This window comes from Littorina saxatilis, unplaced genomic scaffold, assembly GCF_037325665.1.
Source record: "Littorina saxatilis isolate snail1 unplaced genomic scaffold, US_GU_Lsax_2.0 scaffold_290, whole genome shotgun sequence".
NCBI classification, from domain to species: domain Eukaryota; kingdom Metazoa; phylum Mollusca; class Gastropoda; order Littorinimorpha; family Littorinidae; genus Littorina; species Littorina saxatilis.
Genome location: NW_027129322.1, coordinates 142,123 through 155,465, shown reverse-complemented (window position 1 = coordinate 155,465; position 13,343 = coordinate 142,123). Strand labels below are relative to the sequence as shown.

General features: G+C 40.5%; 1 long non-coding RNA gene across 1 annotated transcript; it reads right to left on the bottom strand.

Moving 5' to 3' along the window:
- Positions 1 to 255: 255 nt before the first annotated feature.
- On the bottom strand, positions 256 to 5,603 carry LOC138957585 (uncharacterized). Its single transcript, XR_011453086.1, has 5 exons — positions 5,127 to 5,603; positions 3,250 to 4,620; positions 1,411 to 1,632; positions 729 to 877; positions 256 to 545 (listed from the first exon to the last, which is right to left on the bottom strand). It is a non-coding gene; the product is annotated as an uncharacterized lncRNA (long non-coding RNA).
- Positions 5,604 to 13,343: the final 7,740 nt, after the last annotated feature.

Sequence of the window (13,343 nt, the reverse complement as noted above, 5' to 3'; positions counted from 1 at the left end):
TTTTTTGGCAAAATAATTTGATGTTTTTTGGAGAAAAAAAAAAATCCCGACCTACCGACCCTATTTTTTTGGGCCGATGTTACCGTAAACAGACTATTTTTTTGTTTGGCCTAAGAACTATCCGTAATGTTGTTGGAACAAGTGAGTTTTCAAATTGGACTTAAAAGATGAAATCATGTATGGAGAGTGACGTAATAGAAAGGGGAGTGAATTCCATAACTGAGGGCCATGATATGAAAACGTGCGGAAGCCCTGAGCCTTGCGTTTAAAGCAACCTTGACGGAGAAGTCGAGCATCAGCAGAAGAATGAAGGGTGCGAGAGGGAGTGTAGAGGGAGACCAGTTACGAAAGATAGGCAGGTGCCGATTCAGAGAATGAGAGATGATCTTGTAGCAGAAGCAGGCAGCTTTATACCTAATACGTTGAGACACAGGAAGCCAGTGAAGTTCTTTCATGAGAGGAGTGCTGCAGAGTGTTGTACTTTTTGCAAGGGTTGGAGAGTGGAGTCAGGGCAGCCTAGGAGAAGGGATTTGCTGTAATCTAATCTACACAGAATGCAGGATGTAACGAGAGTTTTAGTGGCATCAACAGTCAGAAATGTTCTTGTGGAACCTATTCTTCTAGTTCTAATGTAGTACCTGTTTGTAGTGAACTCACCAGCAGGAGTATTGCATACATAATTACGCATTACTGAATTAAAGTAACTATTTTCAAAGCTTCTCGCTTACCTTGGAATAGTGTCAAGCAGCTTATGTTGTGTCTAGATCAGCAATCAGATCTTCACACTCAGCCTGCACTTGCTGAAAACTGGACATGCCTGTATCTCAATCAAGCTGTTGTTGCGGAGACAACGGAACCATGCTCAAGTCAGGTCCAACTGAAATAAAAGCATATTGTTAGCTGATAAATGATTTGATCAAGCAAAACCATGCGGTATTTTTTTAATAAAATATTTTGTATACCCCGCTAATGCAAAAATAATGTACTTATTTACTATTAGCATTAATTTTAGCTGGTCATTCAAACCAGAGCTTGTTCTAGAACTCCACAAGAACAACCATGGCAGTTGGCAATGGCACTGGCAGAATACAGATCAAAACAATATTAGTATTAGCCTCACCAAGGGTTGACTTCCCATCAAAATGAATGACGGACTGAGTCAAACTTCAGAGACATTACAATTTTTCACAACGATTTTTTCAGCAAACAGCCATGTTTACCTGTACAAATGTATCAGTGATATCACTATGAGTATGACAGTATGACAGTGTGGTAAGCTTACCGACGATTCGTTCAGTATAGTCTTTCTATGTAAGTAGTGGTCCAGTGAACGATACCTTCCGCCTGTGGTTCGAGACAGAGATTAAGTTGAAACTTAATTCGAGAAGCCAAACACTGACGAATACTTACGTATTTTGAGCAAAACCCACGCACGTCGACCACAAGTTGATGTCTGCTGGAGTGCGTAATCATAACGTAGAGGACAACAGTTTCACTTGGCTGGCTTCGGTTATTCCCTGTATCTGTTCCTTGCTGTTCTCCAAGAGACACCATGGTGCAGCAAGCTGAAGGGTGTCCTGTCGTATTTCCTCGAAGTTGTAGTAGGCAACCAGGAGGTGGGGGGCGACTGACCTGCAGCAGAATTCAAATCAATTAGTCAAGTCACTATGACATATCTTTATTGTTATCGCCACACGACGGGCGCTGTGGCGGGGTGGTAAGACGTCGGCCTCGTAATCGGAAGGTCGAGGGTTCGAATCCCGGCCGCGGCCGCCTGGTGGGTTAAGAGTGGAGATTTTTCCGATCTCCCAGGTCAACTTGTGTGCAGACCTGCTAGTGACTTATCCCCCTTCGTGTGTACAGTAGTCCCTTCCATTTCCGGCCCTTTCGTGGGCGTGAACCTACCCGGAGCGGCCAGCTTTCCCATGACTAATGAGTTTTCCTTCTATAATTGACTCTTAATGGCCGTTAACCTGTCTGACGCGGTCAACGGTCACTGATTTTTGCCCTAAGGTGCCCCTCTTACTCGACAGGAGCGGCCACTTAACGGCCACTTGTCACTTTCGCGGGTGAGCGCCTGTGGTGTGTGTGTGTGTGTGTGTGTGTGTGTGTGTGTGTGTGTGTTGTGTGCACAGACGGCACAGCACGAGCAGACGACATGAATACTTACGCATGCGCAAACTGTAAATACAGACATGCGCATACATGTACATTTACGGCAGTCACTTCCGGATCGATCACAGCTGATGTGAGTTTGAAACACTTGTTTATCTGACACTCAAATACATATATAATAATCCAAACAACACACATAGAAACATACGAAACAATAGCTTAGCCAGGACGATCGAGTTAAACACGCAAATAATTAAGATGTATAAACGAAAGCAAAACTAACAGAGACAATGAATCGGCGGCTCGTGGATGATCGCTTTCTTTTCTTCATGAAAACTTGATCGTGTTTTGGTTTTTTTTTTGGAGGAGGAGGGGGCCTGTAATGAACGGCCACCTGATATTTGCGGTCACCTTTGCAATGACTAATGGGTGACCGGATATGGCAGGTACTACTGTACACGCAACCACAAGACCAAGTGCGCACGGAAAAGATCCTGTAATCCATGTCAGAGTTCGGTGGGTTATGGAAACACGAAAATACCCACCATGCTTCCTCCGAAAGCGGCATGTGGCTGCCTAAATGGCGGGGTAAAAACGGTCATACACGTAAAAACACGAGTGTACATGGGAGTTTCAGCCCACGAACGCAGAAGAAGAAGTTATCGCCACACCAACCCTAAATTTTTCCTACCATACTGTACTATTTGTTATCCGAGAGAGAAAAAATCCATGTTGCAGACTCAACTGGAAAAATTCCCTTCTCCATCATCTAGTGGACAGAGCTCACATGATTTCAAACAAATCTTTTTTTAAAGTCACATACTTTGTGCGACAGTGTTAGTTTACTGTAACTGTAATTTATAAATAGCAAATTAAAAAATATCACTTATCAGATAATCAGCTAAATGCCTGGCAGATGACCCTCATTCAAAGTGAGTCGTGGCTAAACCATGAAACTAGAAAAACAGGTTATAATATATAACTATAAATCTCACACTGACAGCGGACAGAAACTGAGAAAACACCCAGTATACATGTACCGGTACTCACAAAAGAGTTACAAGTAGCATATTATCACTATCAGTATCACTAATAGCATACTATACTGGGCAAATAACAGCAATTTTTACTCACTGGGGGTTTCCTGGCTGGAGTCTTTGGTGTTTCTGTTAGGCGCGTTTGATCGATCTGCGCGATCGCACTGCGCGTTTGGTGGATCGATCAAACGCGCACACATCGATCGATGTGTGCGCGTTTGATCGATGCAAAGAATACAATACAAGAATCGTTAAAACGCGCAGCTCTTATACTTGCGCATTTGGACGATCTGTCACAAAGTAAGTCCCTACCACACACAAACGTCGCACGCCGGAAGTGAAAAGTTTCAAATACAGGAATGTTCCGAAATATACCCCGACAACGTTTTTTATTACAATTCAGCTATTTTTTCTTCTTTTTTTTATTACTGCTGAGCTCTATTCACATAGGCTCAAGTTAGTTTTATTGCTTCAGTCTCTCTTCATTCGTTTAACTCATACATGATGGAGAGGTTTAGGCACACACTGCGGCAAGTGGAGGCAGATATATGCATCAGCCATGTGTCCCAAATCAATCTTGATGTCAAGCGAAAAGTTCAATACGATTGTGAACCACCTAAGAGACAAACACACACACACACACACACACACACACACACACACACACACACACACACACTGCACACATGCACTTACATACACCCAGACACATACACATACACACCCGCGCACATACACACACATGCACAACCTTACACACACAAACACACACACACGGGCGGGGATGTAGCTCAGTCAGTCGGTAGCGCGCTGGATTTGTATCCAGTTGGTCGCTGTCAGCGTGAGTTCGTCCCCACGTTCGGCGAGAGATTTATTTCTCCGAGTCAACTTTGTGTGCAGACTCGCGCCTCGGTGTCCGAACACCCCCGTGTGTACACGGCAAGCACAAGACCAAGTGCGCACAATGACTGCCTAAATGAGAGAGAGAGAGACAGAAAGAGAGAGAGAGAGAGAGAGAGAGAGAGAGACAGAGAGAGAGAGAGAGAGAGAGAGAGACGCACGCGGGCCAAGGAAGAGAGAGAAAGAGATACAGGGACAGGGACAAACATACTGACAGTAGCTAAAGTATATATGGGTTCATCGACAGAGAGAGAGAGAGAAAGAGAAAGACCTATTTCCGGTCATAACTTCCGGTCATTGCCAGCAGACGTGTGTGTGCGTAGTACGATGGTGATTTGTGAGACGGATCGTCCAAATGCGCAAGTATATATAAGAGCTGCGCGTTTTAACGATTCTTGTATTCTTTGTATCGATCAAACGCGCACACATCGATCGATGTGTGCGCGTTTGATCGATCCACCAAACGCGCAGCGCGATCGCGCAGATCGATCAAACGCGCCTAACATTTCTACTGACTTCTGTAGCACATGGTTGGTTGGCAGACTTCCTGGAATGAGTGCTCGCTTGCCTGTAGGCCCAGCAAAAAAACATGCAAAGAAAATGTTCAAAATGCTGAGTCGAAATTATAAGTTAAATTAACTAAACAGACCTATACATTTAGATCTATTGAAATAGAAACAAGAATTAGTAAAACACACTACTGCAAATCTGTCAAGAATGAACAAGACTGACTCAGTGACCGAGTAAAACAACAAAAGAAATCTAAGTTCTAACCCAGAAGTTTACTAGAATATATTCAAAAACACATTATCACAAGAACAAAGAGTGGTTTTTCCCCATTACCTAATAATTATAGCTCAGAATTACGCCTTTGTCAATGTATGATTCAGAATACGATTGTGTTATTTTTTGTCTGCGAGCTGTAAAAGTACTAGTTACTACAAGTACTAAGCCTCATACTGATTGATTGATACTACTAGAGCTTCGTCACTTGAAGCATTACAAGCAAAACAACACAGCACAGACAATCAGATGAAAGCTTATTTTCGCTATATTACTAGTTTTTTTACGTACCGTATTTGAAGCATGTTTCTTTGAAATGTCGGGAACATCCTCGCATTCTTCGGGTTGAAAAGCTTGTCAGCACGGTTGATTTTGTGGAAGAGCAGCTCTCCATTCGGCATCCGCTTTTCCGTTTGGTATACCATGGAAAGTTATAAGCGTTGAAGATCTTAGTGAGCTCACGCTGCATCCAGGCATACAACAATTTGCACCGGGCATCTTGAAATCATGGTTCACTTCTCTGGCATCATCGAAAAATGGCGAAACGGAAGTGACTTTTTTCGGAATGCAGCTTTCTTCCGGTTGTCAGCACTTACCGCGAGCGCAGCGAGTTGGCGATTGATCCAGTCAATACACAACTATGCGCCGGCATAGACCACTGATCTAACAAGAAAAATGTTCATTCAAAATGAACAGCGTCGATGCAATGTCCACCAAAGATTTATTTTGGGAAGTGTTAAAGGTTAGGGTCAAAAGTTAATGAATTGCATGTTGTGCTGGATATAGGCCTATATAAATTGTTTATTTCAGTCAATGCTTGCCATAATTGATCAAACAGCCACAAGAAAAAAAAACTTTTTAATTAAAAAATAGAGCTTGTTTGAAACAGGTAGAAAGGAAGCAGAGTTGATATTGCAATATCTGTACGTGGGAATGTGGTGAAAAAAAGTGCTAAAAGTAGTAAGTCAGTCTCAGATCCATTTCAAATATTTATTGCAGAAAAACAAAATACAAATTACAAAAAAACACAGAACCATTACCAGGTGTCCTAGGAATGTTTGAAAACAATAGTTTTAATTTTACACTGTAAATACAGGAATCAGAATTAAACACCTCAAACTGATTGGCACATGCATAATGAATCACCTGGAATTGCAACAGGGAGATACTGAAGTAATTGGAAACAAACATCTGAAATTGACAGAGAAACAATTGAAAATATAGTACCAGTTGACATGAGCGTACAATATTTTAATGGAAGTGCAATTTTAGCACGAAGCATCCGCACGAGGATGCACTAACACTGAATTACATAGTGCCACAAAATGTGTACGGACATTTCACAACCGTGCATTATTAGCACAGAACACATACATGGGGGCGCACAAATCATTATTGTGACAATAATTTACACGAAACATTTCACATAAGTACATTTTTATGCATGGTGCATCTACTACAGGAGGGTGCTCCAACAATGATGCATAGTGCCAACATTTAGCGCAAACTTTTCACAACAGTGCATTATTACCACAAAGCGCATACAGCGATTATATAGTAGCAAGTTGCACTAAACATTTGAACAAAATGCATTTTGTTCAAATGTTAACAGCACAGCACCAAGTTTTGCATAAGTGCACAACAGCACTGACCATTTCACAAAAGTGCATAACAGATGTGACAATTTTACAAAAGTGCATTGACCATTTCAGGCAGATGGCTAACATGCAGATTTCGCTTTTGTCTGTCTTTCTTTGAAAAGTAGGCATGTTCAAGATCGATGAAGTCATGAGCAATTGGGTTAGATGACAGAAAAGATTCAAAAACGTCAGATTCAGTTAGATGACAGAAAAGATTCAAAAACGTCAGATTCAGTGTTTTGGGCACTGTTGAACAGGAACATTCTCTCCTGTTCAACAAATGTGGGTTCAATTCAAAAGCAACATTGTCACAGATAGGCTAGTGTTACATTTCTGTAAAGTTTCAAAAACATCTTCCATGTTTTGGTTACTGTTGAACAGAGGCATATTTTCCTGTTCAAAAAAGTCTGACACAAATTTTCGTAGTTGTGGGTTAAGGTTCGATCTATACCGTCATTCAAACGAGTCGTAGAACCGTCATTGTCACAGATAGTGTTACATTTCTGTTTTACATTCAAACGAGTCGTTGAAGTAGTAGTACATTTGCGTTTGGTTGTTTTTTCTTTTAGATTCCTGTCACTCATACTAGCAGTATTGATTGAGGTACATAAATCTGTTGATGTACAGGGATGACTTGTTTGTAATGAATCCTTGTTTCCTCCACATTGAGTTTGCATTGCAGTTGGACAGAAATGAACAGGTGTTAATTGATAAACACATTGATAATGGCTTTTGAGAAAATCAATCAATTCTGCAAAGGAATTAACTTGATGACATCAAAACTGCAGCGCCATTTGAAGAATGGTTACCATTTCTGTTTCTTTGATGGGAACTGATGATCAAACAAATAAAAACTTTGACTATCCAAGTTACCATGAATGGCAATAGTTGACTCCTTTAAAGTAGCAAGGATATAATTTGAGACGATAAACGCCTGATGCAATACCTCCTCAAGGTCAGTCAACTCAAAACCTTCATCATTCGCAACATCCGAGTAGGCAACACAGCGGGATTCGTATGTCCAGAAATCATGTCGAAAAAATATTCCATTTCAAAAGCATGTCCAACCACAGTTGTTGGCAAGTGTTCGTGTCCGAGGTAGCCTTCAGTGTGTGTATATGTATTCATGTGACAGAGAGCGTGACCTCATTCTTCAATCCTCTCTCTCTCTTCAGTCTTTCTCATTCGAACGCACACACGCAAGAACGTAGCCGCTACGCACGCATGCACGCGCACACACACACACACACACACACACACACACCCCGCTGACGCACAAACCACGCACTCACACACTGACTGTCGGCAAGCATCTCTTTTTGTTTTCTTTACCTTTGTTTATTGTGTTTTCGATATTTGTGTTTATTTTTTGCTTGACTTATCTGTTTTATTTTAATGTTTGCTATCCACATCGTGTGATAAATGTTTCTTCTCAGTCTCCGAGTCAGTTTAGTTTCTGCACGCCGCTTTGGTACTCCTTGTTTTTCTAACTGGTGTATTGTGCGCGATTTGCGGATTTATTTTTATTCCTTTCATATGCTGTTGAAGTGTTGTGGGTGTTATTGTCTGTATATGTTGCGTCTGTGTATGCCTACAAGAATTTGCATTCGCTCTCTGCCAGTACAAGTCCAAACTTTATTGGGTGTAATGTGCCTGTGGTCTGCTGGCAGTCGAGCACAGATAGTTTTCAAACATTCCTCCAGTGAGCCGCCTCGCGCTGCGACCTGAGTAAAGCGCTTCTTTGGTCTCTGGCAACGTTGAACTGCGCTGATATGCCCAGCGACGTGCGGACAAAGTGATCGCTGTATTCACCCTCTCTGGATAACTTGCACATGTCAAAACAGTTGCAGAAACACAAATCTCAAAACTGTTAGGCTTTTTCTCTTTTTATATTTAGTCAAGTTTTGACTAAATATTTTAACGTAGAGGGGGGAATCGAGACGAGGGTCGTGGTGTATGTGTGTGTGTGTGTGTGTGTGTGTGTGTGTGTGTGTGTGTGTGTGTGTGTCTGTCTGTCTGTCTGTGTGTGTAGAGCGATTCAGACCAAACTACTGGACCGATCTTTATGAAATTTGACATGAGAGTTCCTGGGATTGATATCCCCGAAGGTTTTTTTCATTTTTTTGATAAATGTCTTTGATGACGTCATATCCGGCTTTTCGTGAAAGTTGAGGCGGCACTGTCACGCCCTCATTTTTCAACCAAATTGGTTCAAATTTTGGTCACGTAATCTTCGACGAAGCCCGGACTTCGGTATTGCATTTCAGCGTGGTGGCTTAAAAATTAATTAATGACTTTGGTCATTAAAAATCGGAAAATTGTAAAAAAAAAATAAAAATTTATAAAACGATCCACATTTACGTTTATCTTATTCTCCATCATTTGCTGATTCCAAAAACATATAAATATGTTATATTCGGATTAAAAACAAGCTCTGAAAATTAAATATATAAAAATTATTATCAAAATTAAATTGTCCAAATCAATTTAAAAACACTTTCATCTTATTCCTTGTCGGTTCCTGATTCCAAAAACATATAGATATGATATGTTTGGATTAAAAACACGCTCAGAAAGTTAAAACAAAGAGAGGTACAGAAAAGCGTGCTATCCTTCTTAGCGCAACTACTACCCCGCTCTTCTTGTCAATTTCACTGCCTTTGCCATGAGCGGTGGCCTGACGATGCTACGAGTAAAATGGCATTGCGTTCAGTTTCATTCTGTGAGTTCGACAGCTACTTGACTAAATATTGTATTTTCGCCTTACGCGACTTGTTTTCACTTTTGGCAGCGTTCACTCTAAATGTGCTGCCTAAAACGGACTCGTTTCTGTCCACAGCCAAAGCTTTCACACAAAATTTGCTATGACAGCTAAGACCGCATTTGTTACATTTTAGCAGTGTTGACCCCAAGTTTCTACTTCAAACAAAAAATCAATAGCAAAATCTCAAAGTATGTGCGAGTCCCCTAAAATATGGACCACCTTCAACAAATCGAAGAAAAAGAAGCTAAAGGCTTTTTTCATTAATTCATTAAGAAGCTTGCTGGAAATAACCTATTACTAGCCCTCGAGATCAGTTTAAAAAAAAAATAACAAAAAGTCTTCTTTTCGTGCAAGTTGATAATTTTACTTATTTTCACTCTGTTTTTGATAAGCTTCTTTAGTTTCCTGGTGTTCTTCAAATAATGCTCTCATCAACCCGAAACAGATCAATCTAAAGCATATTTGAATTAGTCTGATCCAGACATGGCCTGACCAAACAGATCTGAGGACCAAAATGTGGGGAGCACTGGAGGACCTGGAAAGAACGTCCATGTTCATGGCATCCTCCAGATTCCGAGTCTGACACAACCGTCGTACGAAGAAGAAGAAGAATTAGTCTGACTTGTACACTAAGTTGTATCATGCTATTTTGAAGTATAGGGGGCTTTTTTTACAGTGATTCGTGAAGGCCGCTTCACTGGTCCATATTAGGCGCCCAGGCTCCTAATATGTACCATTTGTGATTTTGTATGTATTTAATTTTTGCTGAATGTCTATCAAAGCTATTTCACTCTAATTAGGCCTAACGGCTAACCTAAGAGAGAAGGACTACCAAACACAAAATAAAACTTCTTCGCAAGAAAACAAGCTAGTTATCAGCATGAAACAAAAAGTGGTCCATATTAGGAGCCCTTCCTAACTGTCTGTGTCTGCGTCGAAGATGTTACCGTGAATGTGTTTTTAAAAGACATTTGTCAGGGCGGCATTCAAACCACACGCACCAGACACGAACCGACGAACAAAATACTTCTGACAACTTAAATGTAAAATCAACAAGAGTGTAGCAGGGACCTATATTAATATAGGTCTATGAGTGTAGTAAGATTCCAAAGTTGTATTCAGACCAAAACAACAATCATAAAACATACATGGGATCTTTCAAATGTGTGTGTGTGTGTGTGTGTGTGTGTGTGCGCGCGCGCGCGTGTGTGTGTGTGTGTGTGTGAGTGTGTGTGTGTGATGATAATTAGTTTTAACGTCCTCTTAGAACTGCAACTTGCTTTAGGACAGGTAGAGTTAATATGCTTTATGTGGGGACAAGACACTGAACAAACATGCAACCAGAGAACACATATGGTCGTGTTATAATCATATCTGGAAGTCTGTTGCGATGTTTCAAAATGGGGATGGAAGTGAAGATTGTGTACGCGGAATATGGTTGGACTGGAGCGGTTTTGTAGGCTTATTTTTTTAATTTTTGTTATGTGGAATATTGTTATATTTGTGGCTGAATAGGTAAGTAAGGTAAGTCTGTTTGTCTGTCTGTCTGTAAAACATTACATTTTAAACGGCAGAAATTAATATGTAAACCGCGGAGAGCACAGTTGTGGTTCGCGCTATATAAGCTCCCCATAATAATAATAATAATAATTAGAAGTGTGTGTGTGTAAAGCCGAGCGGTGGTAGCTTCACGTAGATATGGGGGAAGGGCTCCTAATATGGACCGGCTCCCAATAATTATGGACCCCCTCCTGTTCTGAAAAACTAACGGTGCTAGAGCGCTCAAAAAAGTTTTGTTCGCTGTATTCAACCTCTCTGGATAACTCGCACATGTCAAAACAGTTGCAGAAACACAAATCTCAAAACCGTTAGGCTTTTAGTAATTTTTTTCATTCAGTTTGGCAGCGTTCACTCTAAATTTGCCGCCTAAAACGGACTCGTTTCTCAGTGTCCACAGCCAAAGCTTTTATCACACAAAAATTACCATATATATATGACAGCTAAGACCGCATTTGTTACATTTTAGCAGTGTTGACCCCGAGTTTCTACTGCAAACAAAAAATAATGGCAAAATCTCAAAGTATGTGCGAGTCCCCTAATATGGACCACCTTCAACAAATCGAAGAAAAAAAAGCTAAAAGCTATTTTCATTAATTCATTAAGAAGCTTGCTGGAAATAACCTATAACTAGTCTTCGAGATTTAAAAAAAAAGTCTTCTTTTCGTGGAAGTTGATAATTTCACTTATTTTTACTCTGTTTTTGATAAGCTTCTTTAGTTTCCTGGTGTTCTTCAAATAATGCTCTCATCAACCCGAAACAGATCAATCTAAAGCATATTAAAATTAGTCTGACTTGTACACTGAGCTGTATCATGTTATTTTGAAGTATAGGGGGCTTTTTACAGTGATTTGTGAAGGCCGCTTCACTGGTCCATATTAGGCGCCCAGGCTCCTATTATGGACCATTTGTGATTTTGACTGTATTTAATTTTTGCTGAATGTCTATCAAAGCTATTTCACTCTAATTAGGCCTAACGGTTAACCTAAGAGAGATAGGCCGTGATCGTGAAAAGTAGGATGTGCGCCGAAATGGCTGCGATCTGCTGGCCGATGTGAATGCTTGATGTATTGTGTAAAAAAAATTCCATCTCACACGGCATAAATAAATCCATGCGCCTTGAATATGTGCGCGATATAAATTGCATAATTATTATTTTTTTTAAATCCCTGCGCTTAGAACTGTACCCACGGAATACGCGCGATATAAGCCTCATATTGATTGAGAGAAGGACTACCAAACACAAAATAAAACTCTTCGCAAGAAAACAAGCTAGTTATCAGCATGAAACAAAAAGTGGTCCATATTAGGAGCCCTTCCTAATTAACTGTCTGTGTCTGCGTCGAAGATGTTACTGTGAATGTGTTTTTAAAAGACACTTATCAGGACGGCATTCAAACCACACGCACCAGACCGACTAAATGTAACAAACAAGTCGCGTAAGGCGAAAATACAACATTTAGTCAAGCTGTCGAACTCACAGAATGAAACTGAACGCAATGCCATTTTTCAACAAGACCGTATACTCGTAGCATCGTCAGTCCACCGCTCATGGCAAAGGCAGTGAAATTGACAAGAAGAGCGGGGTAGTAGTTGCGCTGAGAAGGACAGCACGCTTTTCTGTACCTCTCTTCGTTTTAACTTTCTGAGCGTGTTTTTAATCCAAACATGTCATATCTATATGTTTTTGGAATCAGGAACCGACAAGGAATGAGATGAAAGTGTTTTTAAATTGATTTCGAAAATTTAACTTTGATCATAATTTTAATTTTTTTAATTTTCAGAGCTTGTTTTTAATCCAAATACAACATATTTATATGTTTTCGGAGTCAGAAAATGATGAAGAATAAGATGAACGTAAATTTGGATCATTTTATAAAAAAAAAAGTTTTTTTACAATTTTTAGATTTTTAACGACCAAAGTCATGAATTAATTTTTAAGCCACCAAGCTGAAATGCAATACCAAAGTCCGGCCTTTGTCGAAGATTGCTTGGCCAAAATTTCAATCAATTTGATTGAAAAATGAGGGTGTGACAGTGCCGCCTCAACTTTTACAAAAAGCCGGATATGACGTCATCAAAGACATTTATCGAAAAAATGAAAAAAAAACATCCGGGGATATCATACCCAGGAACTCTCATGTCAAATTTCATAAAGATCGGTCCAGTAGTTTACTCTGAATCGCTCCACACACACACACACACACACACACACACACACACACACACACACACACACACACACACACACACACATACACCACGACCCTCGTCTCGATTCCCCCTCTATGTTAAAACATTTAGTCAAAACTTGACTAAATGTAACAAGTCGCGTAAGGCGAAAATACAACATTTAGTCAAGTAGCTGTCGAACTCACAGAATGAAACTGAACGCAATGCAACACTCGTAGCATCGTCAGTCCACCGCGCACGGCAAAGGCAGTGAAATTGACAAGAAGAGCGGGGTAGTACTTGCGCTGAGAAGGATAGCACGCTTTTCTGTACCTCTCTTCGTTTTAACTTTCTGAGCGTGTTTTTAATCCAAA